The sequence below is a fragment of the Salvelinus fontinalis genome, chromosome 18, assembly GCF_029448725.1.
Source record: "Salvelinus fontinalis isolate EN_2023a chromosome 18, ASM2944872v1, whole genome shotgun sequence".
In the NCBI taxonomy this organism is placed as follows: domain Eukaryota; kingdom Metazoa; phylum Chordata; class Actinopteri; order Salmoniformes; family Salmonidae; genus Salvelinus; species Salvelinus fontinalis.
The window spans coordinates 45,825,720-45,853,030 of NC_074682.1; the positions used below are offsets into that span (position 1 = coordinate 45,825,720).

The 27,311-nt window shown below is 43.8% G+C and overlaps 1 protein-coding gene across 5 annotated transcripts in view; it reads right to left on the reverse strand.

Annotated features, from left to right (window-relative positions):
* The window catches only part of LOC129815626 (disks large-associated protein 4-like), a 224,167-nt gene that overhangs the window by 160,600 nt on the left and 36,256 nt on the right, over window positions 1-27,311 (reverse strand). For 3 of the 5 annotated variants that reach the window (XM_055869606.1, XM_055869600.1, XM_055869601.1), the window contains exon 2: window positions 24,857-24,923. The gene's annotated coding sequence lies outside the window, so the exon portion shown is untranslated. Of the gene's footprint in view, window positions 1-22,903; window positions 22,977-24,856; window positions 24,924-27,311 lie in introns of all 5 variants that reach the window. The other 2 variants (XM_055869602.1, XM_055869603.1) reach the window with 1 other exon arrangement.

Genomic DNA, 27,311 nt, shown 5'->3' on the forward strand with positions numbered 1-27,311 from the left:
AAGTGATCGATGTTCATTCCTGACACTAAAACAGAGCTCCTATTTCAGCTTCACTCATAAACTAGGACAAAGAGGTACGTCGGCTTGCAAGGGAAGGTGAACTCACAAGGCTAAGATATCAATGTGAAATAAAACCGGACGGTTTTATGTATATTTAATTACCTCACTGTTCGATGAGGCTAAAAAAGAAAATGTGTGAGCTGCGATAGTGGAGCTGGGTTTCAGGAACCTCTAACAAGCAATGTCGATAAAGAAACTCGCACCATTCAAAGGTGGCCAGTTTGTCCTGCAGCTGTCAACTTGTTGTTGACGTCTGGCTGGGGCTTGACCCCAATTATGGCAACACGGTTACCTCCCTGTCTGTTATCCCGACAGGTCAGCAAGGTGACCATGTACTGAGAGTTTGTGTACTACTGCAATATACAGTAGGCATGAGCAAGAAGGTCACAAAATAAGGCAGCCATTTTTAACTCTCTGAACAGAAAGTGTAAACACACCATTTCATGTCTAGCATATTTTATTTGTATCACACTGTCACAATTTGTATAATTTTTACATTACTATTAAAGTATTAAGGTCATCTAAAGTGTAAATAGGATCTTTGTTTCCAACAAAATGTACCACTATTTAGTGTGTATCAAAATAACTTAACTAATGATTGAACATGGGTCAGATATTTTCACATGCTGTTTTCCACAGATGAAACATATAATGGACAACTACACGAGCGTTCATACACCATCAACTCTCCTGTCAATCAAAGAAGCTGCTTTTGAGCTTGCACTCACCTTATCCTCTTAATAGCCTACAATATCACAGCGGCATGAAAAAGAGCTCTGTCCAAGACCAAAAGCCTCACAACTATCTGCCACATTGATCTGATTACACTACATTAAATGTGTTGTTAGTCACAAATGGAAATCCAAAGTAGAGAGATGGTAACCACAAGTTAATGATAGGCCAATTGTATCATTCTAGTTGCCTTGACTGAGTGTAATTTCAACACAGGATTAGTTTTACTGGTGGAGGTCGGGTAATGTAATTATGTGCACGAGCACAAATACCACATCTGTAATTGTATTCCCATTTGAATCAGCCATGGCAGTAATTTTTACATGGTAGGAGAGTAACAATTCCAGCCAGAATAACCTACTTTTTTGGGCAAACTCCAGTCCTCTGATAATACTAGTCCCATGCGAATCGACAACCCTGTGTTTTGAGAGAAATGTCTGAGTTTGACAGGTGTTACTTGCGGTTTGAGCAGGACAGCAATAACTGAGTGGATAAATAGAACAAAGTGCTGCACGTAGCATCTATATGAAGGGCCTATCAACTTTCACAGTGATGCTTTTGTTTATACGATTTGTGCAAATCAATTGAACATTGGCCAATGCATCATAAACAAATGTGTGCCTATTTAATGCAACCCTTACTGTTAATAGATCTCAAAGCTGCATACAATTCAAACGTTAACAAATGACAAGTTCACTTTCCCACCCATAGCCTAAAAATGCATATCAAGTGCAAGTGAGCACTTCTAATGAGGATCACTAAAATATCCTAATGATTATGATCACACTTCCTCAATTCAAATATTTTGGTGTCACTATACCAAAGATTGTTTGGTATGGTTTAGAAAGTTGGGAACCAAGCTCGAGTTGTCAGTGTAGCTTGTTATCGCCTGGACTTCCGTCATAACTGTCAATTTATAGAAAAAAAAGAAAGAATTACAGGGGGCAATTTCTGAATCGTCCTCTGGGATAACAGACATTCTGGGGTAATAAATACATGACCAACGTTCTCTGGTAATACTAGTCCCGTGCGAACAGAGCTAAAGCCAGACATTTGGAATAATGAGAAAGAAAAATGGAATTACATTTTCTTTCTTGAGAACTGATGCAAATAAGCAGAAAATAAATGTCAAACTCGTTCTCTTTTATAGTTCGAGCTCTATGAGAAGGAGCCATTGATTAATGTGTGTCGGAGAAGTAACTGGGAGTATGATGAAGGTCACACCCTAAATACCAGTCAGTTTAGAATCCAACATCAATCGTTATGGTTAGGATTTGAGAAGGGTAATCTGATCCTAGGTCTGTGTCTATAAGGATGATGTCTACCTAGAGCAAGGAACAGTCCATTCTCTAGAAATGTAAGTTATGATATAGAACACTGAACTACAAAATATCCCCCACCTTCTTCTCACAAACCTTTTTCTTACTTTTCGGCGTATGCTTATCAGATCCCTGTCTGTTATTCCGACACGTCAGCAAGATGACCGTGTACTGAGAGCTTGTGTACTACTGCAATATATAGGCATGAGCAAGGTCACAAAATAAGGCAGCCATTTTTAACTCTCTGAAGAGGAAGTAATCTGATCCTAGGTCTGTGTCTGTAAGGGTGACATCTACCTAGAGTAAGGAACAGTCCATTCTGAATGCTAGAAATGTAAGGTATGACATAGAACACTGAACTACAAAACCCATGTCCCTCCCACATAGGGACAGTTTACAGAACAAAAGCTAGGAAAACAAAAGCCAGACCCTGCATGTGTCCTCATCTGACAGCACAGATGATACACTCAGCACTTACAAGGACAAGTGATATGAACAATATCAATATCTACGGCCTCAGGTGAACTCTCCCAGTTTCAGCATCCAGATTCTTCATGGTAATCTTGGACTTAAACAAGCATACAATCCACAGTCAACAATGACTCACTCACTCTCCACAAACTCTCCATTGTTTCATTGTTCACAGGGATAGAGAAAACACTATCGAGGAACAGCACAGAAACAGGTTTTCTTAGATATGCCATGTCAATGAAATCATGCAAACCAACTGACGAGTGAAGGGGCCTACTAGGTCTAGGAAAAATTAGCTACTGAGCTTTCCAGTCTAATTTTTTATATATTTTTTTATAGTTCAAACTGTTATACACCCCTGAAAGGACTGGATAGGTGATTTAACATTAAATTTAGCCTATCAGAAAGTCAGGTGAAACTATTACCATATTCCACATACCAACCCTTTCACATCTAGCTATTGGTTTATTTAGAATTGAGCCATAGTGCCACGGTGGACATTTGGGGGGGAGGAGGGTGAGAAGGGTGAGGAGAGTGGGGTAAAAATAAAAAGGCAGGAGCTTTAAAAGCTTTGAGGGGGATTTGTTTCCAATAAGCCACCCACAGGATTAGAGCATGTTAATGTAATGCCTACAGCCCTATACAGACTGGACACACTGCTAACACACAGAGAGAGAAACAGAGAGAGAGAGAGAGTGCGAGAGAGTGAACACACACACAGAGCAGCTCAAAACATACATACATGCAGTACATACATCACAGGAGGCTGCCGAGGAGAACGGCTCATAGTAATGGCCGGAACGGAGCAAATGGAATGATATCAAACACCTGGAAACCATGTGTTTGATGTATTTGATACCATTCCACCGATTCCGCTCCAGTCATTAACACGAGCCCGTTCTCTCCAATTACGGTGCCACCAACCTCCTGTGACATACATATATACATACATAAATACAGTGCATTCGGAAAGTATTCGGGCCCCTTGACCTTTTCCACATTTTGTTACATTACAGCGTTATTCTAAAATGGATTCAAAAAAACATATCTACACACAATAGCACATAATGACAAAGCAAAAACAGGTTTTAATAAATTTTTGCAAAAAAAAAAAGATGTCACATTTACATAAGTTCTCAGACCCTTTACTCACTACGTTGTTGAAGCACCTTTGGCAGCGATTACAGCCTCTAGCCTCTAGTCAGTCTCTAGCCTCTAGTCCTCTAGATATGACGCTACAAGCTTGGCACCCCTGTATTTGGGGAGTTTCTCCTATTATTCTCTGCAGATCCTCTCAAGCTCTGTCAGATTGGATGGGGAGCGTAGCTGCACAGCTATTTTCAGGTCTCTGCAGAGCTGTTCGATCGGGTTCAAGTCCAGCCTGGGCAACTCAAGGAGATTCAGAGACTTGTCATGAAGCCACTCCTGCGTTGTCTTGGCTGTGTGCTTAGGGTCGTTGTCCTGTTGGAAGCTGAACATTCACCCCAGTCTGAGGTCCTGAGCACTCTGGAGCAGGTTTTCATCAAGGATCTCTCTGTACTTTGCTCTATTCATCTTTCCCTCAATCCTGACTAGTCTACCTGTCCCAGCCGCTGAAAAACATCCCCACAGCATGATGCTGCCACCACCATGCTTCACCGTAGGGATGGTGCCATGTTTCCTCCAGACGTGACGCTTGGCATTCAGGCAAAAGAGTTCAATCTTGGTTTCATCAGACCAGAGAATGTTGTTTGAGAGCCCTTTAGGTGGCTTTTGGTTAACTCAAAGCGGCCTGTCATGTACCTTTTACTGAGGAGTGGCTTCCGCCTGGCCACTCTACCATAAAGGCCTAGTTGGTGGAGTGCTGCAGAGATGGTTGACCTTCTGGAAGGTTCTCCCGTCATATCATATCACCTCCACCTTAGACCCACTTCAGTTTGCATACGCCCCAACAGGTCCACAGACGACGCAATCGCCATCACAATGCACACTGCCATATCCCATCTGGATAAAAGGAATACCTATGTAAGAATGCTGTTAATTGACTACAGCTCAGCATTCAACACCATAGTACCCTCCAAGCTCATCATCAAGCTGGAGGCCCTGGGTCTCAACCCCGCCCTGTGCAATTGGGTCCTGGACTTTTTGACGGGCCGCCCTCCGGTGATGAAGGTAGGAAACAACATCTCCACTTCGCTGATCCTCAACACTGTGGCCCTACAAGGGTGCATGCTCAGCCCCCTCTGTACCTCCCGTTCACCCACGACTGCGTGGCTATGCACGCCTCCAACTCAATCATCAAGTTTGCAGACGACACAACAGTAGTGGGCTTGATTACTAACAATGACGAGGCAGCCTACAGGGAGGAGGTGAGGGCACTCAGAGTGTGGTGTCAGTTAAACAACCTCTCACTCAACGTCAACAAAACAAAGGAGATGATCGTGGACTTCAGGAAACAGCAGAGGGAGCACCCCTCTATCCACATCGAAAGAACAGCAGTGGAGAAGGTGTAAAGTTTTAAGAACCACAGCGTACACATCACAGACAAACTGAAATGGTCCCCCCACACAGACAGTGTGGTGAAGAAGGCGCAACAGCGCCTCTTAAACCTCAGGAGGCTGTAGAAATTTGGCATGTCACCCAAAACCCTTACACACTTTTACAGATGCACAATCTAGAGCATACTGTCGGGCTGTATCATAGCCTGGTACGGCAACTGCACCGCCCTCAACCGCAAGCCTCTCCAGAGGGTGGTGCGGTCTGCACAATGCTTCACCGGGGGGCAAACTTCCTGCCCTCCATGACACCTACAGAACCCGATGTCACAGGAAGGCCAAAAAGGTCATCAAGGACAACAACAACCCGAGCCACTGCCTGTTCACACCGCTACCATCCAGAAGGTGAGGTCAGTACAGGTGCATCAAAGTTGGGACCGACAGACTGAAAAACAGCTTATATCTCAAGGCCATCAGATTGCTAAACAGCAATCACTAACTCAGAGAGGCTGCTGCCTACATTGAGACCAAATCACTGGCCACTTTAATAAATGGATCACAAGTCACTTTATACAATGCACACTAAATACATTACTCATATTGCATGTATATACTGTATTTTACACCATCTATTGCACCTTGACTATGCCGCTCGGCCATCGTTCATCCATATACTTACATGTACATATTCTCATTCACCCCTTTAGATTTGTGTGTATGAGGTAGTTGTTGGGGAATTGTTAGATTACTTGTTAGATATTACTGCACTGTCATGACTAAAAGCACAAGCATTTTGCTACAGTCACATTAACATCTGCTAACTATGTGTATGTGACAAATAACATTTGATTTGATTTGATTTGATATCCACAGAGGAATTCTGGAGCTCTGTCAGAGTGACCATCGGTTTCTTGGTCACCTCCCTGACCGAGGCCCTTCTCCCCCGATTGCTCAGTTTGGCCAGGTGGCCAGCTCTAGGAAGATTCTTGGTGGTTCCAAACTTATTCCATAAAAGAATGATGAAGGCTACTGTTTTCTTGGAGACCTTCAATGCTGCAGACATGTTTTGGTACCCTTCCCCAGATTTGTGCCTCGACACAATCCTGTCTCAGAGCTATACGGAGAATTCCATCGACCTCATGGCTTGGTTTTTGCTCTGACATGCACTGTCATCTGTGCGACCTTATATAGACAGGTGTGTACCTTTCCTAATCATGTCCAAACAATTGAATTTACCACAGGTGGACTCCAATCAAGTTGTAGAAACATCTCAAGGATGATCAATGAAAACAGAATGCACCTGAGCTCAATTTCGAGTCTCATAGCAAAGGGTCTGAATACTTATGTAAATAAGGTATTTTGGTTTTTATTTTTCATACATTTGCAAACATTTCTAAAAAATGGTTTTCGCTTTGTCATTATGGGGTATGGTGTGTAGATTGATGAGGGGAAACATTATTTAATCAATTTTAGAGTAAGTCTGTAACGTAACAAAATTTGGAAAAAGGGGTCTGAATACTTTCCGAATGCACTGTACATACTTACATTCATACAGAGGGTGGTGCGGGCAGCCCAACACATCACAATGAGCACACTGCCTGTCTGTCAGGATATATACAGCACCTGGTGTCACAGGAAGGTCAAGAAGCTCATCAAGGACGTCAGCCCCCCGAGCCACGGCCTGTTCACCTCGCTATCATCCAGGAGGCAAGGTCAGTACACGTGCATCAAAGCTGGGACAGATAAACAGCATCTACTGTATCTCAAGGCAATCAGACTGTCAAATAGCCATCACTCGCGGGCCTCCATCCAGTACACTGCCCTGAACTTAGTCACTGTCACTAGCCGGCTACCACCCTGTTATTCCTCACTGCACTTCAGAGGCTGCTGCCCTATGTACATAGACATGGAACACTGGTCACTTTAATAATGGAACACTGGTCACTTTAATAATGTTTACATACTGTTTTACCCATTTCATATGTATTTACTGTATTCTAGTCCATTCTATTCGACGATTGCTGTACATATACAGTTCTATCCAAGTATTCTTCAGATATAATATATATTTTATCCACATACTGTCCATAATGTCTATACATCCCATCACATACACAGTACCAGTCAAAAGTGTGGACACACCTACTCATTCAAGGGTTTTTCAATTTTTTTTTACTATTTTCTACATCAAAACAATGAAATAACACATATGGAATCATGTAGTAACCAAAGAAGTGTTAAACAAAGATTCTTCAATGTTGCCACGCTTTGATAAAAGCTTTGCACGGTCTTGGCATTTTCCCAACCAGCTTCATGAGGTAGTCACCTGGAATTTCAATTAACAGGTGTGCCTTGATAAAAGTTAATTTGTGGAATTTCTTTCCTTCTTAATGCGTTTGAGCCAATCAGTTGTGTTGTGACAATGTAAGGGTGGTATACAGAAGATAGCCCTATTTGGTCAAATACCAAGTCCACATTATGGCAAGAATAGCTCAAATAAGCAAAGAGAAACGACAGTTCATCGTTACTTTAAGTAGGTCAGTCAATGTGGAAATTTCAAGAACTTTGAATGTTTCAAAGTGCAGCCGCAAAAACCATCAAGTGCTATGATGAAACTGGCTCTCATGAGGACACACGAAAGGAAGACCTAGAGTTACCTCTGCTGCAGAGGATAAGTTCATTAGAGTTACCAGCCTCAGAAATCTGCAATTAACTGCACCTCAGATTGCACCTCACAGAGTTCAAGTAACAGACACATCTCAACATCAACTGTTCAGAGGAGACTGCATGACTCAGGCCTTCGTGTTTGAATTGCTGCAAAGAAACCACTACTAAAGGACACCAATAAGAAGAATAGACCTTCTTGGGCCAAGAAATACGAGAAATGGACATAAGACCTGTGGAAATCTGTCCTTTGCGGTGATGAGTCCAAATTTGGGATTTTTGGTTCCAACCATCGTGTCTTTGAGAGACACAGACTAGGTGAACAGGTGATCTCTGTATGTGTGGTTCCCACCGTGAAGCTTGGAGGAGGAGGTGTGAGGGTGTGGGGATGCTTTGCTGGTGATACTGTCAGTGATTTATTTTGAATTCAAAGCACACTTAACCAGCATGTCTACCACAGCATTCTGCAGCAATATGCCATCCCATCTGGTTTGCGCTTATTGGGACAATCATTTGTTTTTCAACAGGACAATGACCCAAAACACACCTCCAGGCTGTGTAAGGGCTATTTGACCAAGAAGGGGAATGATGGAGTGCTGCATCTGATGACCTGGCCTCCACAATCACCCGACCTCAACCCAATTGAGATGGTTTGGGATGAGTTGGACCACAGAGTGAAGGAAAAACAGCCAACATGTGCTCAGCATATGTGGGAACTCCTTCAAGACTGTTGGAAAAGCATTCCAGGTGACTACCTCATGAAGCTGTTTGAGAGAATGCAAAGCTGTCATCAAGGCAAAGGGTGGCTTCTTTGAAGAAACGTTTTTGGTTACGACATGATTCCATATGTGTTATCTCATAGTTTTGATGTCTTCACTATTAGTCTACAATGTAGAACATAGTAAAAATAAAGAAGATCCCTTGAGTAGGTTTGTCCAACCTTTTGACTTGTACTGTGTCAAAAGTATACACACAGCAAAAAAAGAAACATATCTTTTTCAGGACCCTGTCTTTCAAAGATAATTCATAAAAATTCAAATAACTTCACAGATCTTTATTGTAAAGGGTTTAAGGATACGTCCCTTTTTTTAAATTTTCGCCTAAAATGACATACCCAAATCTAACTGCCTGTAGATCAGGCCCTGAAGCAAGGATATGCATATTCTTGGTACCATTTGAAAGGAAACACATTGAATTTCGTAGAAATGTGAAAGTAATGTAGGAGAATATAACAGAATAGATCTGGTAAAATATAATACAAAGAAAAAACCTACCCTTCTTTTGTATATTTTTTGTACCATCATCTTTGAAATGCAAGAGAAAGGCCATAATGTATTATTCCAGCCCAGGTGCAATTCAGATTTTGTTCACCAGATGGCAGCAGTGTATGTGCAACGTTTTAGACTGATCCAATGAACCATTGAATTTATGTTACAAATGTTGTATCAAGACTGACCAAATGGGCCTAATATGTTTATTAATAACTTTTCATGTTCAAAATGATCCACTCTCCTCAAACAATAGCATGGTATTCTTTCACGGTAATAGCTACTGTAAATTGGACAGTGCAGTTAGATTAACAGGAATTTAAGCTTTCTGCCAATATCAGATATGTCTATGTCCTGGGAAATGTTCTTGTTACTTACAACCTCATGCTAATCGCATTAGCCTACATTAGCTCAACCGTCCCGTGGAAGGGACACCGATTCCGAAGAACACCGTTTCCCATGCTTGTTCAATATACTAAGTCAGTTAGGAAAGCTAAGGCTAGCTTTTTCAAACAGAAATTTGTTTCCTGTAGCACTAATTCCAAAAAGTTTTGGGACACTGTAAAGTCCATGGAGATTAGGAGCACCTCCCCCCAGCTGCCCACTGCACTGAGGATAGGAAACACTGTCACCACCGATAAATCTATGATAATTAATAACTTAAATAAGCATTTTTCTACGGCTGGTCATGCTTTCCACCAGGCTACCCCTACCCTGGCTAACATCTCAGCACCCTCTGCAGCAACTTTCCCAATCTGGACCCTCTCTTTCTAAAATTATCCGCTGAAATTGTAGCAACCCCAATTACTAGCCTATTCAACCTCTCTTTTGTATCGTCTGAGATCCCCAAAGATTAGAAAGCTGCCACGGTCATCCCCCTCTTCAAAGGGGGAGACACTCTAGACCCAAACTGTTATAGACCTATATCCATCCTGCCCTGCCCACCACCCGCCAACCCCTCTTTTACGCTACTGCTACTCTCTGTTCATCATATATGCATAGTCACTTTAACCATATCTACATGTACATACTACCTCAATCAGCCTGACTAACCGGTGTCTGTATGTAGCCTCGCTACTTTTATAGCCTCGCTACTGTATATAGCCTGTCTTTTTACTGTTGTTTTTATTTCTTTACCTACCTATTGTTCACCTAATACCTTTTTTGCACTATTGGTTAGAGCCTGTAAGTAAGCATTTCACTGTAAGGTCTACCTACACCTGTTGTATTCGGTGCACGTGACAAATAAACTTTGATTTGATTTGAGATCACCGACCATTTCGAATCCCACCGTACCTTCTCCGCTATGCAATCTGGTTTCCGAGCTGATCATGGGTGCACCTCAGCCACGCTCAAGGTCCTAAACGATATCATAACCGCCATCGATAAAAGACAGTACTGTGCAACCGTCTTCATCGACCTGGCCAAGCCTTTCGACTCTGTCAATCCCCGCATTCTTATCGGTAGACTCAATAGCCTTGGCTTCTCAAACGACTGCCTCGCCTGGTTCACCAACTACTTCTCAGATAGAGTTCAGTGTGTCAAATCGGAGGGCCTGTTGTCCGGACCTCTGGGAGTCTCTATGGGGGTGCCACAGGGTTCAATTCTCGGTCCGACTCTTTTCTCTGTATATATCAATGATGTTGCTCTTGCTGCTGGTGATTCTCTGATCCACCGCTACGCAGCCAATTCTGTATACATCTGGCCCCTCTTTGGACACTGTGCTAACAAACCTGCAAACGAGCTTCAACGCCATACAACACTCCTTCCGTGGCCTCCAACTGCTTTTAAATGCTAGTAAAACTAAATGCATGCTCTTCAACCAATTGCTACCCGCACCCTCCCACCTGACTAGCATCCCTACTCTGGACGGTTCTGACCTAGAATATGTGAAACAACAACAAATACCTAAGAGTCTGGTTAGACTCTAAACTCTCCTTCCAGACTCACATCAAGCATCTCCAATCCAAAATTAAATCTAGAATTGGCTTTCTATTTTGCAACAAAGCCTCCTTCACTCATGCTGCAAAACATACCCTCGTAAATCTGACTCTCCTACCCATAATTGACTTCAGCGATGTCATTTACAAAATAGCCTCCAACACTCTACTTAGCAAACTGGATCTAGTCTATTACAGTGCCATCCGTTTTGTCACCAAAGCCCCATATACTACCCGCCACTGCGACCTGTATGCTCTCGTTGTTTGGCCCTCGCTACATATTCATCGCCAGGTCATCTATAAGTCTTTGCTAGGTAAAGCCCCGCCTTATCTCAGCTCACTGGTCACCATAGTAACACACACCCGTAGCATGCGCTCCAGCAGGTATATTTCGCTGGTCATCCCCAAAGCCAACACTTCCTTTGGCCGCCTTTACTTCCAGGACTCTGCTGCCAATGACTGGAACAAATTGCAAAAATCACTGAAGCTGGAGTCTTATATCTCCCTCTAACTTTAAGCATCAGCTGTCAGAGCAGCTTACCGATCACTGCACCCGTACACAGCCAATCTGTACATAGCACATCCAACTACCTCATCCCCATATTATTACTTACCCTCTAGCTCTTTTGCACCCCAGTATCTCTACTTGCACATCATCATCTGCATATCTATCATTCCAGTGTTAATGCTAAATTGCAATTATTTCGCCTCTTTGGCCTATTTATTGCCTACCTCCCTACTCTTCTACATTTGCACACACTGTACATAGATTTTTCTATTGTGATTTTGACTGTACATTTGTTTATGTGTAACTCTGTGTTGTTGTTTTTGTCACACTGCTTTGCTTTATCTTGGCCATGTCTCAGTTGTAAATGAGAACTTATTCTCAACTGGCCTACCTGGTTAACCTGTTGAGGACAGAGGGCGCTGTTTTCACTTTGGGGGAAAATCATGCCCAATTTAAACGGCCTCGTACTCAATTCTTGCTCGTACAATATGCATATTATTATTACTATTGGATAGAAAGCACTCTCTAGTTTCTGAAACCGTTCAAATTTAATCTGTGAGTAAAACAGAACTCCTTTTGCAGCAAACATCCTGACAGGAAGAGGAAAATCTGAAATCGATGCACTGTTCTAGGGCCTGCCTATTAACGTCTTTGATATTTATTAGTATAGATGCACTTCATACGTCTTCCACTAGATGTTGACAGGCAGTGAGAGAAGAAATGGAGTGTGTAACTTGATCTGGGGTCGAATAATAGCTTTCGGCAGGATGTGTCACCAGTTTCCTGTTTTCTGGAGCGCGCGTGAAGGGACCTGGATTTGCCTTCTGATAAGCTGTCGTTATGGACGACTAATATCTCCGGCTTTGATTTGATTTGATACATGTGACAATATCATCGTAAAGTATGTTTTTTCAATATAGTTTAATCGATTATTGAAATTTATTCGGGACGTTATGCGTGTTGCGTTGTGTGCCTTTGTTCAGGAAGGAGAGCTTAGCGCCACTTTGCTAGCTTTCCGTGCTAATTGACTGGAGACGAGGACATTCTAAATCCAAACAACGATTGTTCCCGTCAAAGGACCCCTTGTACAACATTCTGATGAAAGATCATCAAAAGTAGGACCCATTTTATGATGCTATTTCATATATCTGTCGAACATGTTGTACTAGTCATTTGCGCCCAGATTTTGGGTACTCTCTCGCTATACCTAAGCTGGATGTCGTAATGAAGTTATTTTTAGAATTCTAACACGGCGATTGCATTAAGAACTAGTGAATCTATCATTTCCTATACAACATGTATTTTCTAGTAACGTTCATGAATAGTTATTTGGTCAGAATAGTTGGAGTGTCATAAAAATATCCGCACATTCTGGGAAAAAGATGCTACGTTAGCACAATGTATAACCACTGATTTCAGCTCTAAATATGCACATTTTCGAACAAAACATAAGTGTATGTATAACCTGATGTTATAGGACTGTCATCTGATGAAGGTTTATGAAGGTTAGTGAAAATTAATATATTTTGCTGTTTTATTCCCTATCGCTAACGTGCCTATTGCTATTGCTAACGTGCCTTGATGAATGAATGCGGTAGTGTGGTAGGCTATTGTAGTAAGCTAATATAATGCTATATTGTGTTTTCGCTGTAAAACACTTAAAAATCGGAAATATTTAGGTATTTAGGTATTTGACGTTATTATATTTTGCTGTTTTATTCCCTATCGCTAACGTGCCTATTGCTATTGCTAACGTGCCTTGATGAATGAATGCGGTAGTGTGGTAGGCTATTGTAGTAAGCTAATATAATGCTATATTGTGTTTTCGCTGTAAAACACTTAAAAATCGGAAATATTTAGGTATTTAGGTATTTGACGTTGGTGTCTGTAATTACTCTGGCTGCTTCGGATCTATTTCTGACGGTAGCTGTGATTGTAGCTGCAATGTAAAACTGATTTATATCTCAAATATGCACATTTTTCGAAAAAAACCCATAGATTTATTATATAACATGTTATAAGACTGTCATCTGATGAAGTTGTTTCTTGGTTAGTTTGGTTGGTTCTTAGTTAGTTAGGTTGGCTTTGTGCATGCTACCTGTGCTGTGAAAAATGTCTGTCCTTTTTTGTATTTGGTGGTGAGCTAACATAAATATATGTGGTGTTTTCGCTGTAAAACATTTAAAAAACCGGACATGTTGACTGGATTCACAAGATGTGTATCTTTCATTTGCTGTATTGGACTTGTTAATGTGTGAAAGTTAAATATTTCAAAAAAATATCTTTTGAATTTCGCGCTCTGCCTTTTCAGTGGAATGTGGGAGGAGTTCCACTAGCGGAATGCCAGAGCCAGACAGGTTAACGCCAGAGCCAGACAGGTTAAATAAAGTGAATGAACGATTAACAATTCATGAACATGCATCTGTTAAGACACTAACACAGACATCGTTAAGACACTAACAGCTTACAGACGGTAGGCAACTAAGGTCACTGTTATGAAAATTTAGGACACTAAGGAGGCCATTCTACTGACTCAGGGTCCCTGCTCATCTGCGTGAACTGCAGATGTGGCCAGGGCAATAAATTGCAATGTTCCCTACTGTGAGATGCCTAAGACAGCGCTACAGGGAGACAGGACGGACAGCTGATTGTCCTAGCAGTGGCAGACCACATGTAACAACACCTGCACAGGATCGGTACATCCGAACATCACACCTGCGGGACAGGTACAGGATGGCAACAACAACTTCCTGAGTTACACCAGGAATTCACAATCACTCCATCAGTGCTCAGACTGTCCGCAATAGGCTGAGAGAGACTGGACTGAGGGCTTGTAGGCCTGTTGTAAGGCAGGTCCTCACCAGACATCACCGGTAACAACGTCGCCTATGGGCACAAACCCACCGTCGCAGGACCAGACAGGACTGGCAAAAAGTGCTCTTCACTGATGAGTTGTGGTTTTGTCTCACCAGGGGTGATGGCCTGTACTCTGGAGGCCTGTACTCACCGAGGCCTGTACTCTGGAGCAGGATCGATTTGGAGGTGGAGGGTCTGTCATGGTCTGGGGCAGTGTGTCACAGCATCATCGGACTGAGCTTGTTGTCATTGCTGGCAATCTCAACGCTGTGTGTTACAGGGAAGACATCCTCCTCCCTCATGTGGTACCCTTCCCGCAGGCTCATCCTGACATAACCCTCCAGCATGACAATGCCAACAGCCATACTGCTCATTCTGTGCATGATTTCCTGCAAGACAGGAATGTCAGTGTTCTGCCATGGCCAACGAAGAGCCCGGATCTCAATCCCATTGAGCACATCTGGTACCTGTTGGATTGGAGGGTGAGGGCTACTGCCATTTCCCCCAGAAATGTTCGGGAACTTGCAGGTGCCTTGGTGGAAGAGTGGGGTAACATCTCATAGCAAGTACTGGCAAATCTGGTGCAGTATATGAGGAGGAGATGTACTGTAGTACTTAATGCAGCTGGTGGCCAAACCAGATACTGACTGTTACTGTTGATTTTGACCCCCCCTTTGTTCAGGAACACATTATTCCATTTCTGTTAGTCACATGTCTGTGGAACTTGTTCAGTTTATGTCTCAGTTGTTGAATCTTGTTATGTTCATACAAATATGTGCACATGTTAAGTTTGCTGAAAATAAACGCATTTGACAGTGAGAGAACGTTTCTTTTTTTGCTGAGTACATACAGTACATACATACATACATACATACATACATACATACATACATACATACATACATCAAATCAAATCAAATTTTATTAGTCACATACACATGGTTAGCAGATGTTAATGCGAGTGTAGCGAAATGCTTGTGCTTCTAGTTCCGACAATGCAGTAATAACAACAAGTAATCTAACCTAACAATTCCACAACTACTACCTTATACACGCAAGTGTAAAGGGATAAAGAATATGTACATAAAGATATATGAATGAGTGATGGTACAGAACGGCATAGGCAAGATGCAGTAGATGGTATAGAGTACGGTATATACATATGAGATGAGTACTGTAGGGTATGTAAACATAAAGTGGCATAGTTTAAAGTGGCTAGTGGTACATGTATTACATAAAGATGGCAAGATGCAGTAGATGATATAGAGTACAGTATATACATATACATATGAGATGGGTAATGTAGGGTATGTAAACATTATATTAGGTGGCATTGTTTAAAGTGGCTAGTGGTACATTTTTACATAATTTCCATCAATTCCCATTTTTAAAGTGGCTGGAGTTGAGTCAGTATGTTGGCAGCGGCCGCTAAATGTTAGTGGTGGCTGTTTAACAGTCTGATGGCCTTGAGATAGAAGCTGTTTTTCAGTCTCTCGGTCCCTGCTTTGATGCACCTGTACTGACCTCGCCTTCTGGATGATAGCGGGGTGAACAGGCAGTGGCTTGAGTGGTTGTTGTCCTTGATGATCTTTATGGCCTTCCTGTGACATCGGGTGGTGTAGGTGTCCTGTCCTACATACATACATACATACATACATACATACATACATACATACATACATACATACATACATGCTTGCTTGCACGTACATGCAGACTCAGTTGAGACCTGCTTTTGTCATTCGTCACTTGGTACTATTCCAAATGACAGCTCCAAATCGACTCTACTGGACCACGTCAACAACCAACATCTCTACACATACTTCTGGAACACTCAGAGTAGGTAAAAGCGAGTAAAATATCAAACTTTATCCAAGCTGATGTACTAAAGGTTCCCATGAGAGGGTGAATCCCAATGAAAAAACAGCCACGGCTCTGCTACCTCTAATGCAGCTGGGCTTGCTACACTCCAGTAAAGAACATCCACAACTCAAATGACATGACATTAGAACAAGGAGAAAGTACACCAGGTAGACATTTGCTGGCAAAGCGCACAATACAACATGTTTTATTATGGAGAGGATGTATCATGGCAGCCAAAGGGAAGCCTGTAGCGTTACAGTTTAGGAGTTTACCAAATCAGTCACTGGCTTCATAATAAGTGCATCTACGATGTTTCCCCACTGTGACCGTATGTACAAATCCCAACCAGAAGCATTGGATTACAGGCAACATCCACACTGAGCTAGCTAAAGGCTAGAGCTAACGCTTTCAAGGAGCGGGACATTAATTCAGGCGCTAAAAAGAAATCCTGCTACAACATCTGATTAGTCATCAAACAAGCAAAGCGTCAATACAGGACAAAGATCGAATCCTACTGCTACGGCACTGACGCTCGTCGGATGTGTCAGGGCTTGCAAACTATCATGAATTACAAAGCGAAACCCAGCCATGAGCTGCACAATGACGTGAGTCTACCAGACTTGCTAAATGCCTTCTATGCTCGGTTCGAGGCAAGCGACTCTGAACCATCCATGAGAGCACCAGCTTTTCCGGATGACTGTATGATCACGCTCTCCGTAGCTGATGTAAGACCTTTAAACAGGTTAACATTCACAAGGCAGCAGGGCCAGACGGATTACCAGGACGTGTACTCAGAGTATGCGCTGACCAGCTGGCAAGTGTCTTCACTGAAATGTTCAACCTCTCAGTCTGTTATACCTACATGTTTCAAGCAGACCATCATAGACCCTGTGTCACGCCCTGGCCTTAGTATTCTCTGTTTTCTTTATTATTTTAGTTAGGTCAGGGTGTGACATGGGGAATGTTTGTGTTTTGTGTTGGGTGTAGTATATGGGTTTGTGTTGAGTACATGTGTCTAGCGTTGTCTATGTATGTTTAGTTGTCTAGGAGAGTCTATGGTTGCCTGAATGAGTTCCCAATTAGAGACAGCTGATTTCTGTTGTCTCTGATTGGGAGCCATATTTAGGGTAGCCATAGGCTTTCATTTGTTGTGAGTAGTTGTCTATGTTATAAGTTTGTAGCCTGTATGTGCACTACGTTATTAGCTTCACGGTCGTTTGTTTGTTTTGTTAGTTTTGTAAGTGTTTTGTTTTCGTTTTGCCATCGTCATCAATAAAAGAGATGGCTTATTTTCCTACTGCTGTGTTTTGGTCCGTCAATCCTCCACACGATCGTGACAGAACTACTCACCAATACAGGACCAAGCGGCATGTAAAGCGGCAACAGGACCCACCTACACAGGATTCTTGGACATGGGAGGAGATACTGGATGGTAAGGGGCCGTGGGCACAACCGGGAGAATATCGCCTTCCTCGTGAAGAGCTGGAGGCAGCTAAAGCCGAGAGGAGGCGATATGAGGAGGCAGCACGGAGACAAGGCTGGAAGCCCGTGAGTACAACCCAAAAATTTCTTGGGGGGGGGCCTTAAAGGGAGTGTGGCGAAGTCAGGTAGGAAACCTGCGCCTACTCCCTGTACTTACCGTGGAGAGCGAGAGTACGGGCAGACACCGTGTTACGCAGTAGAGCGCACGGTGTCTCCTGTACGCGTGCATAGCCCGGTTCGGTACATTCCAGCTCCACGTATCGGCCGGGCTAGACTGGGCATTGAGCCAGGTGTCATGAGGCCGGCTCAACGCGTCTGGTCTCCAGTGCGTCTCCTCGGGCCGGCATACATGGCACCTGCCTTACGCATGGTTTCCCCGGTTCGCCTACATAGCCCGGTGCGGGTTATTCCACCTCCCCGCACTGGTCGGGCGACCGGGAGCATTCAACCAGGTAAGGTTGGGCAGGCTCAATGCTCAAGAGAGCCAGTACGCCTGCACGGTCCGGTATTTCCGGCGCCACCTCCCCGCCCCTACACAGTACCACCAGTGCCTCCTCCACGCACTAGCCCTATGGTGCGTGTCTCCAGCCCTTTACCACCAGTACCTAAACTACTCACCAAGCCTCCTGTGTGTCCCCAGAGTCCTGTGCGTCCTGTTGCTGCTCCCCGCACTAGCCCTGAGATGCGTGTCCCCAGCCCGGTACCACCAGTCCCGGCACCACGCACCAGGCCTACAGTGCGCCTCAGCCGGCAAGAGTCTGTCGTCTGCACAGCGATGCCTGAACTGCCCGTCTGCCAAGCGCCATCTGAGCCATCCGTCTACCCAGCGCCATCTGAGCCATCCGTCTACCCAGCGCCATCTGAGCCATCCGTCTGCCCCGAGCCATTAGAGCCGCCCGTCTGTCCCGAGCCGTCAGAGCCGTTCGTCAGTCAGGAGCCGCTAGAGCCATTCGTCAGACAGGATCTGCCAGAGCCGCCAACCAGACAGGATCGGCCAGAGCCGCCAACCAGACAGGATCTGCCAGAGCCGCCAACCAGACAGGATCTACCAGATCCGCCAGCCAGCCATGAGCAGCCAGATCCGTCAGCTAGCCATGAGCAGCCAGATCCGTCAGCCAGCCATGAGCAGCCAGATCCGTCAGCTAGCCATGAGCAGCCAGATCCGTCAGCTAGCCATGAGCAGCCAGATCCGTCAGCTAGCCATGAGCAGCCAGATCCGTCAGCCAGCCATGAGCAGCCAGATCCGTCAGCCAGCCATGAGCAGCCAGATCCGTCAGTTAGCCATGAGCAGCCAGATCCGTCAGCTAGCCATGAGCAGCCAGATCCGTCAGCTAGCCATGAGCAGCCAGATCCGTCAGCCAGCCATGAGCAGCCAGATCCGTCAGCCAGACATGAGCAGCCAGATCCGTCAGCCAGCCATGAGCAGCCAGATCCGTCAGCCAGCCATGAGCAGCCAGATCCGTCTGCCAGCCATGAGCAGCCAGATCCGTCAGCCAGCCATGAGCAGCCAGATCCGTCAGCCAGCCATGAGCAGCCAGATCTGTCAGCCAGCCATGGGCCGTCACTCAGTCCGGAGCTGCCCCTTATCCTGGTGCTGCCCCTTATCCTGGTGCTGTCCCTTACCCTGGTACTGCCCCTTAGTTCGGAGCTGCCCCTGACCCTGGTACTGCCCCTTACCCTGGTACTGCCCCTTAGTCCGGAGCTGCCCCTTAGTCCGGAACTGCCCCTTAATGCAGTGGGGTTAATGTGGAGGGGGGTCATTTGGAGGAAGCTAAGGAGGCGGTTAGGGTCTGTGGTGACGTGGGGACCACGACCAGAGCCGGAGCCGCCACCGTGGATGGAAGCCCACCCAGACCCTCCCCTAGACTGTGTAATGGTGCGCCCGGAGTTCGCACCTTAAGGGGGGGGGGTTATGTCACGCCCTGGCCTTAGTATTCTTTGTTTTCTTTATTATTTTAGTTAGGTCAGGGTGTGACATGGGGAATGTTTGTGTTTTGTTGGTTTTGGGTGATTCTATGGTAAAGGGGATGTTGGGTGTAGTATATGGGTTTGTGTTGAGTACATGTGTCTAGCGTTGTCTATGTATGTTTAGTTGTCTAGGAGAGTCTATGGTTGCCTGAATGAGTTCCCAATTAGAGACAGCTGATTTCTGTTGTCTCTGATTGGGAGCCATATTTAGGGTAGCCATAGGCTTTCATTTGTTGTGAGTAGTTGTCTATGTTATACGTTTGTAGCCTGTATGTGCACTACGTTATTAGCTTCACGGTCGTTTGTTTGTTTTGTTAGTTTTGTAAGTGTTTTGTTTTCGTTTTGCCGTCGTCATCAATAAAAGAGATGGCTTATTTTCCTACTGCTGCGTTTTGGTCCGTCAATCCTCCACACGATCGTGACACCCTGTGCCCAAGAATGCCAAGTTAACCTGTTTAAATGACAGGTTACCCAATAGCACTCACATCTGCAGCTATGAAATGCTTTGAAACGCTGGTCATGGCTCACATCAACACCATCATCCCAGACACCTGGTCCTACTCAAATTCGCATACCACCCCATCAGATCCACAGATGATGTAATCTCTATTGTGCTCTACACTTCCCTTTCCCACCTGGACAAAAGGAACACCTATGTGAGAATGCTCTTCATTGACTACAGCTCAGCGCTCAACACCATAGGTCTCTCCGAGTTCATCACTAAGCTAAGGACCCTGGGACTGAACACCTCCCTCTGCAACTGGATCCTGGACTTCCTGACGGGCCGCCCCCAGGTGGAGAGGGTAGGCAAAAACACATCTGCCACGCTGACCATCAACACGGGGGCCCATCAGGGGTGCGCGCTTAGTCCCCTCCTCTACTCCCTATTCACCCACGACTGCATGGCCAGGTATGACACCAAAACCGCTGTCTCACCGACAATGATGAGACAGCCTATAGGGAGGAGGTCAGAGACCTGGCAGTGTGGTGTCAGGGCAACAACCGCTCCCTCAACGTCAGAAAGTCAAAGGAGCTGATCGTGGACTACAGGAAACAGAGGGCAGAGCACACCCCTATTCACGTCGACAGGACTGTAGAGTGTCAGGTCAAGAGCTTCAAGGTCCTCTGTGTCCACATCACTAAGAATCTATTATGGTCCACACACACCAACATAGTCGTGAAGAGAGCACAACAATGCCTATTCCTTCTCAGGAAGTTGAAAAGATTTGGCATGGGCCCTCAGATCCTCAAAAAGTTTAGAGCATCTTGAGAGCATGGAGGGCATCTTGACTGGCTGGTATGGCAACTGCTTGGCATCTGACCGTAAAGTGCTACAGAAGGTCTTGTGTACAGCCCAGTACATCACTGGGGCTGAGCTCCTTGCTATCCAGGACCTCTATATCAGGCGGTGTCAGAGGAAGACCCTAAAAATTGTCAAAAACTTCAGCAACGCTCGTCATAGACCGCTCTCTCTGCTAACGCATAGCAAGCGATACCGATGCAGCAAGTCTGGAACCAACAGGACCCTGAACAGCTTCTACCCCCAAGCCATAAGACTGCTAAATAGTTAGTTAAATAGTCTGGGTAGCTATTTGGTTAACTATCGGCATTGACCCTTTTTGCACTGACCTTTTTGACTTATCACATACGCTGCTGCTGCTGATCATCTATCCTGTTGCCTAGTCACTTTATTCCTAGTTATATGTAAATATCTACCTCAATTACGTCGTACCCCTGCATATCGGCTCGGTACGGGTACCCCGTGTATAAAGGCAAGTTATCGTTACTCATTGTGTATTTTTTATTCATTTTATTATTACGTGTTTTACTGATTACTCTCTTTTTCTCTCTACATTATTGGGAAGGGCCCATAAGTAAGCATTTCACTGTTAGCCTACTCTTGTTGTTTACCAAGCATGTGATGATTAAAATCTTATTTAATTTGATTTAACATGGAAAAGCCAGATGCACTGAGAGAGTTGGTGAGTGACTTTCTGCGCCGTGGATGAGAAAAGCATCCATGCATAACGTATGGACATGGTTACATTTAGCCAAAGGTAAGACTGGAAGGTATACACAGAGCTGTGGAGTGGTAAAAATGACTGGCAGTGTGGGTCTATACCCTGCAAGGGCTTGCTATAAGCTAATGTAAACATAGTATAGCTCTGTATTGTCTAATGGGTTCATTACATACAGTATAATTAAGCAATAAGGCACGAGGAGGTGTGGTACATGGCCAATATACCACGGCTAAGTGCTGTTCTTACGCACGACGCAACATTATACTGCTATTATACTGGTTACCAACATAATTAGAGCTGTACAAATAAATGTTTTGCCATACCCCTGGTATACGGTCTGATATACCACGGTTGTCAGCCAATCAGCAGTCAGGAAGCGAACCACCCAGTTTATAATTACACAATCTCCCCTGAGCAAATGTTATGCTAGACCCTTCATTCTCGTCTGTCAATTGATTCATTTTATCACGTCAGTTTCCAGCTGAAATCATAGTAAATCAAGTGGGACTATAAGGTTCTATCTGCATCTTGGTCAAGACTGAGTTATTGACATAGACTTGTTCTGTTCAATGTTCACTACCTATACGTACAGTAGTCTAAATACCCCAATTCAGGTTGTTAAGTTTAAAAGAATACAAGATAAAAAATTGCTGACACCATTCAAACCACTGAGGGTTCAGAACTTTAAAGCCAGTTATCTCTGAATGATCTTTTTGCAGACAGAACTTTATAGTCCCAAGCTCTTGTAATGGGTTTACTTTGACTAAACAGTATGCCACAGTCATAGGGGAAAATCGGCAAACTGCCTTGCAACGTTCCCATGATAAATAACGCACGCGGATTGCCAACCTGGTATCAGTTTATATGCATCATGTTGTGAAGCTTTTACAAAAAAGATATGCGGGGGGTATACAGTAGATATACTGGTACACAGTAGCCTCTGATAGATCAAATCAAAACAGAGTAATAGCATATTCATCAACTAGATAAAATGCAATGCAATAAGCCGAGCTCTCCGAGAAAACAATATAGAAGTGAGTAAAAGTGAGTGGGCTGATTGAAGCAAATGTAATAAGCCTTGGGGGAAACTAGAGAATCTCTCGTGCTTGGATATTAAATATTTCTCAAACAGTATCATCATGGGATAAATCAGCTATTTGTTTACTGGCACTCCTTCTGATAAACCAAGGGCTACATGTTTTGCTAACATAGAGCTAGCCTTTCAACAGTTGATAGACAGTATGTTTACAGCACAGCTATCATCAATTGCAACATACCTGAAATTGTAAGTGTAACCACATTTCTCAATGGGCTTGCTTGATGGACAGCGGGAAAGTGTGGCGGACATTTCTGTAATGAAATGATAAATCATCATAGCTGGGCAGAAGTGTCTATTCTTGGTGACACACGAGAGAGAACACACAGTACATGGCATTGTCATTAGTATGCATAGATATTTACAGTACATCTATTTACTTCCATTTGCAATTCAGATGAAATGGTAAGCTCTCCCTAATAATTCTGCTGCCTTTTATTTGTAGGAACACCCTAATGTAAAAATCTACAACATTCAGCAATATGCCCTGGAAGGTTAGGGGGAAAGACTGATTTGACGAACAGAAACACTGGTTCAAATCCCTGGAGGGCGGGGAACTCAAGCCTTGTTCGGAATAAGTGAGGCACTTATCCTCTTCCCAACACCCTGCCATGTAAAGAGCAATTAGAGAAATAAAATAATGGGTTTGTTCTTAGCATGTTTATTTACATGTTTATTACCCATTAAAACGATGATGCATGTCTGCAACGGTTGTTCCAGAGGCCATAGGTCATGTGCTAATTTCAGGGCAATCATGTGCTGGTCTCCCAAAGCTGTTTGAACTCAAGGAGGAATATGATTGGCCTTTAGCTCTGAAACGTCACCATGTTGCTATAGAGTGACAGGCTCATATAGTGACCTCTCCTCTAAATGAACCCTATAAGATTTGAATTCAGAGGTCAGAGTTGCTGTGCGTGTGTGTGTGTGTGTTTAGGACGCATTTTGGGAACAACCATTTATATGTAAAAGGGGAGGTTTGAGGATTGCAGAATGCATACACAGAGCATGCATGTATTCCTTGTAATCGCATGGGTCTTCTTTGAAAACAACAGCTCTAAGTATGTGTAGCTTCTGTTGGGTCACTGTTTCATGACCATTTATGTTCCGGGAACCCAACAGAGCGAGAAATCACGGATGCAACAGCTGCAGCAAAATATTGAATTGGTCTGAAGGGTGATAACCAAGTAGCCACTATCACTGTCCTGGAATATTTAAGACCCACAGTTAAACAGCTTAACCAGTTAGAGTCATGCTTCTAGCAGAGTGCAAATATACACATTCCTGTGTTTATCCAAAGCCAAAATGCATTTAATTATTTTCTAATCATCCTAACTTGATTCCTTCCATCCAATTGGTAGAGGAGAGAGGAGGGATTGTTTTAAAAACGTTTCATTGTACTTCGGAAGTAGCTGTTCAAGAGGAACAGTATCTCAGGTAAAATGATACATATCTACACTTGCTCTGAATTAAATCCTAAAAGACTACAAGAAAACTTAGACCAGTGGTGTACTTTACGGTTATATCCCAAGACCACTCATAATGTTGAGCATCGGGCTTGTTCAGTCAGTGTTACAGTAAGTGCTCGGCAGGCAACAGTGTGCGTACCTTTGGCAAACAAAACATGTCTTATCATCCCTGAAACCGCAGAACACTACTACGACATATGTGCTCATGTTACACCCTAGCCATTCATCATTATGTAAATTGTAATTTATATTCTAATCAGTAAGGACAAAAGTGAACTTAGAAAAGCAAGATTCATCAAAGCTCATAACACTGGACAAAAAGTTCCACCGTTCATAGACCCATCCTTTTGTCAGTCTGACAGTGACGCTCCATCCAAATGTCTGGTATCCATCAACGTTCAACCTGGGCAAGGACAAAGTCAACTGCCTCCCCCATAAGCTAATTCTCTAGGTAGTTCAGCCTTTTCAATAACTCCAGCATCAACCACAAGTAGGTCAGTGTCTCCTTTGGACACAAACCACCGGTGTCCTTCACAATGTCAGCCAGATTCGGATGGAAGGAGGAAAGCAAGGAGGTGACAGGACCCAAAGAGGAGGGAATGTCACTTTGCACTTTTGAAGACCAGGGACACTTTGGTAGAAGATATCTGATATTCCAGCACACATACCTTGTTGAATGGTTTGGATAATCCGTCTTCAAAGACATGGACGTAGTGGCCAATAGATAAAGAAATCCTGCAACACAAAATGGAGGGAAACATTAGCATGATTAGCCATAGTAATAGTGAAAGTTACAATACACATTCACATATTTTGTGAACCTTCTGTAGTAAATAGAGGACTTGGCAGGGTACAAGTAATTAAGGGATATAGACTTTGTACATTAATACTACTGATTCGAGTTTGAATTAATGAGTTTTTCAGAGAATTGAATAGCTTTAGCATAAAAGGCAATGAGTCAGCAAATAACACAAGACTTAATGCACTTCATCTTAATCTAGTGTCTTCAAAACCATACTTATCTTTTTGGTAATTATCAACAGAAGAAATTGAATTATCCAGCCATTTCCTTGTTTTGGAAATCAATTAGGCCTATCTTTCAGAGGTATGCGAATTGGAGCAACTTTGGAGATCAAACAATTTAATTAAGAATCCTAACTTCCGATTAAGATCATACTTCAGGAAGCAGCTCCGGCAGGTACTTTCCCTTAAAAGTGAACCATTCAAGTTTTAGAAAGGATATTTCCCAATGAGAATTGTTTCACAATATTGAACATACCACATAGCGTTGGAAAAGCATTGTTGGCTATAATAATCATTAAAACTTCAAAACCAAGAGTTGAGTGTAAGCAACAATGTGCATGGTAGTTGAGATAACCAGACAAAACTTTGCCCCCTTACAATCCTGGTGGAGGTCCTCTATGAGATAAAGCTACACCCATATTACCATCACATGACGCCACATATCAAAAGCCATACATATAGAGTAGTGTGGATAAGAGTTGTCACAATAACAAAGGAGGTTGGTGGCAACTTAATTGGGGAGAACGCGTGTTGTGATAATGGCTGGAGCGGAATAAGTGGGATGGTATCAAATACATCAAACACATGGTTTCCATGTGTTTGATGCCATTCCATTTGCTTCATTCCAGCCATTATTATGAGCCATCCTCCCATCAGCAGCCTCCATTGCACAGTAAGTCTATTACTAATTCTGTCTTCCTTTTTGGTAACACACACTGATAAGGGATGAATGTTGATTGATGGCAAATGTGGCCGTACCAGCCCTGACCTTTGGTGGGATGGACTACTACTATGGAAGCCTAGTCCCCTGATACCTTGGCTTGAACCCAATAGGGTCATCTAGGCCAGGTTGGGGTCTTAGCTTACCATTGCCCTGCAACCTGCTGCTGCGCTTGAGTTTGATCCTGTGTGTTTGTGTGAGTGAGTGTTTGTGTGCGTGCGTGCGTACACTCGTGTGTGTGTGTGTGTGTGTGTGTGTGTGTGTGTGTGTGTGTGTCTGCATGCAGTTAGCTCTTGTTCAATCAATGCTATCACAGTTCAGCTCTTGTTCATCCAACAGAACAGGACCCCCTTAGAGACACATCACGAGGGATTTGAACATATCATTCCTAGCATTCTAGCCTTTAGCCACAATCAAATGTGTCGGATACATCAACACAAGGTGAGAACCGTGAAAATTAATGATAGTGACAGGACCGACAGGATAAACTAGATAGAAAAAAAGTACAATCAATATTCGGACTAGACCGCACAAATAGACCAGCCAAAACGATGGCAGCTTGAGTCAAGATGCTGAAGCCTGAGGGAGAGGGATATGTCGGATCATGTTAGACATAGAAGAAAAAGAAAGGCTTCATGTTTTGCTGACTGAGCAGTGACAAAAGATGTACACATAGCTCACAGGTTAACATTAGTCAGCCGGAAGTCTTGACTGGAGGGTTTGTTTGACCATGTATTGTACAGCTGACCAGCCATTAGGGCTCAATGCAGTTTCAGTTTCCTAAGGCATTGCTAACACTGGTGCTAACCACAGGACCCTCATAGCATACAGCAGCTCAGTGTGTGGTGGTGCATTAACCTACAATAGCACTCCACTGACACACATACATTACAGCCTCTGTTTCAGCAGCGCAGTGGGGCCATCTGAGCTCAACCACTCACAGTCCACTCAGAGAAATCTTAACTTCAGGGCACTCTCTCTCCCTGTCTCTTACTCACTCACTCACTCACTCACATGCACGCACACACACACACGCACACGCACACGCACACGCACACGCACACGCACACACACACACACACACACACACACACACACACACACACACACACACACACACACACACACACACACACACACACACACCATACTTTTTATCATTCTACCTCAGCATCTATAGCATGAATGACCAAACTCTTCTTGAGATTAAAAAAACTGTCCACCCTTCCCCCCGTTTTTCCTCCACCTCCTCCTCCATGCTTCTCCTCTCACACTCGAATCACAGAGGGCTAGCAACGGCTGCTACTCTGCTTGGAGATCAGTGTGAATAAATCTATTTCCAGATAAACCAATTGAACATATCACCCCTCTGTTATCTC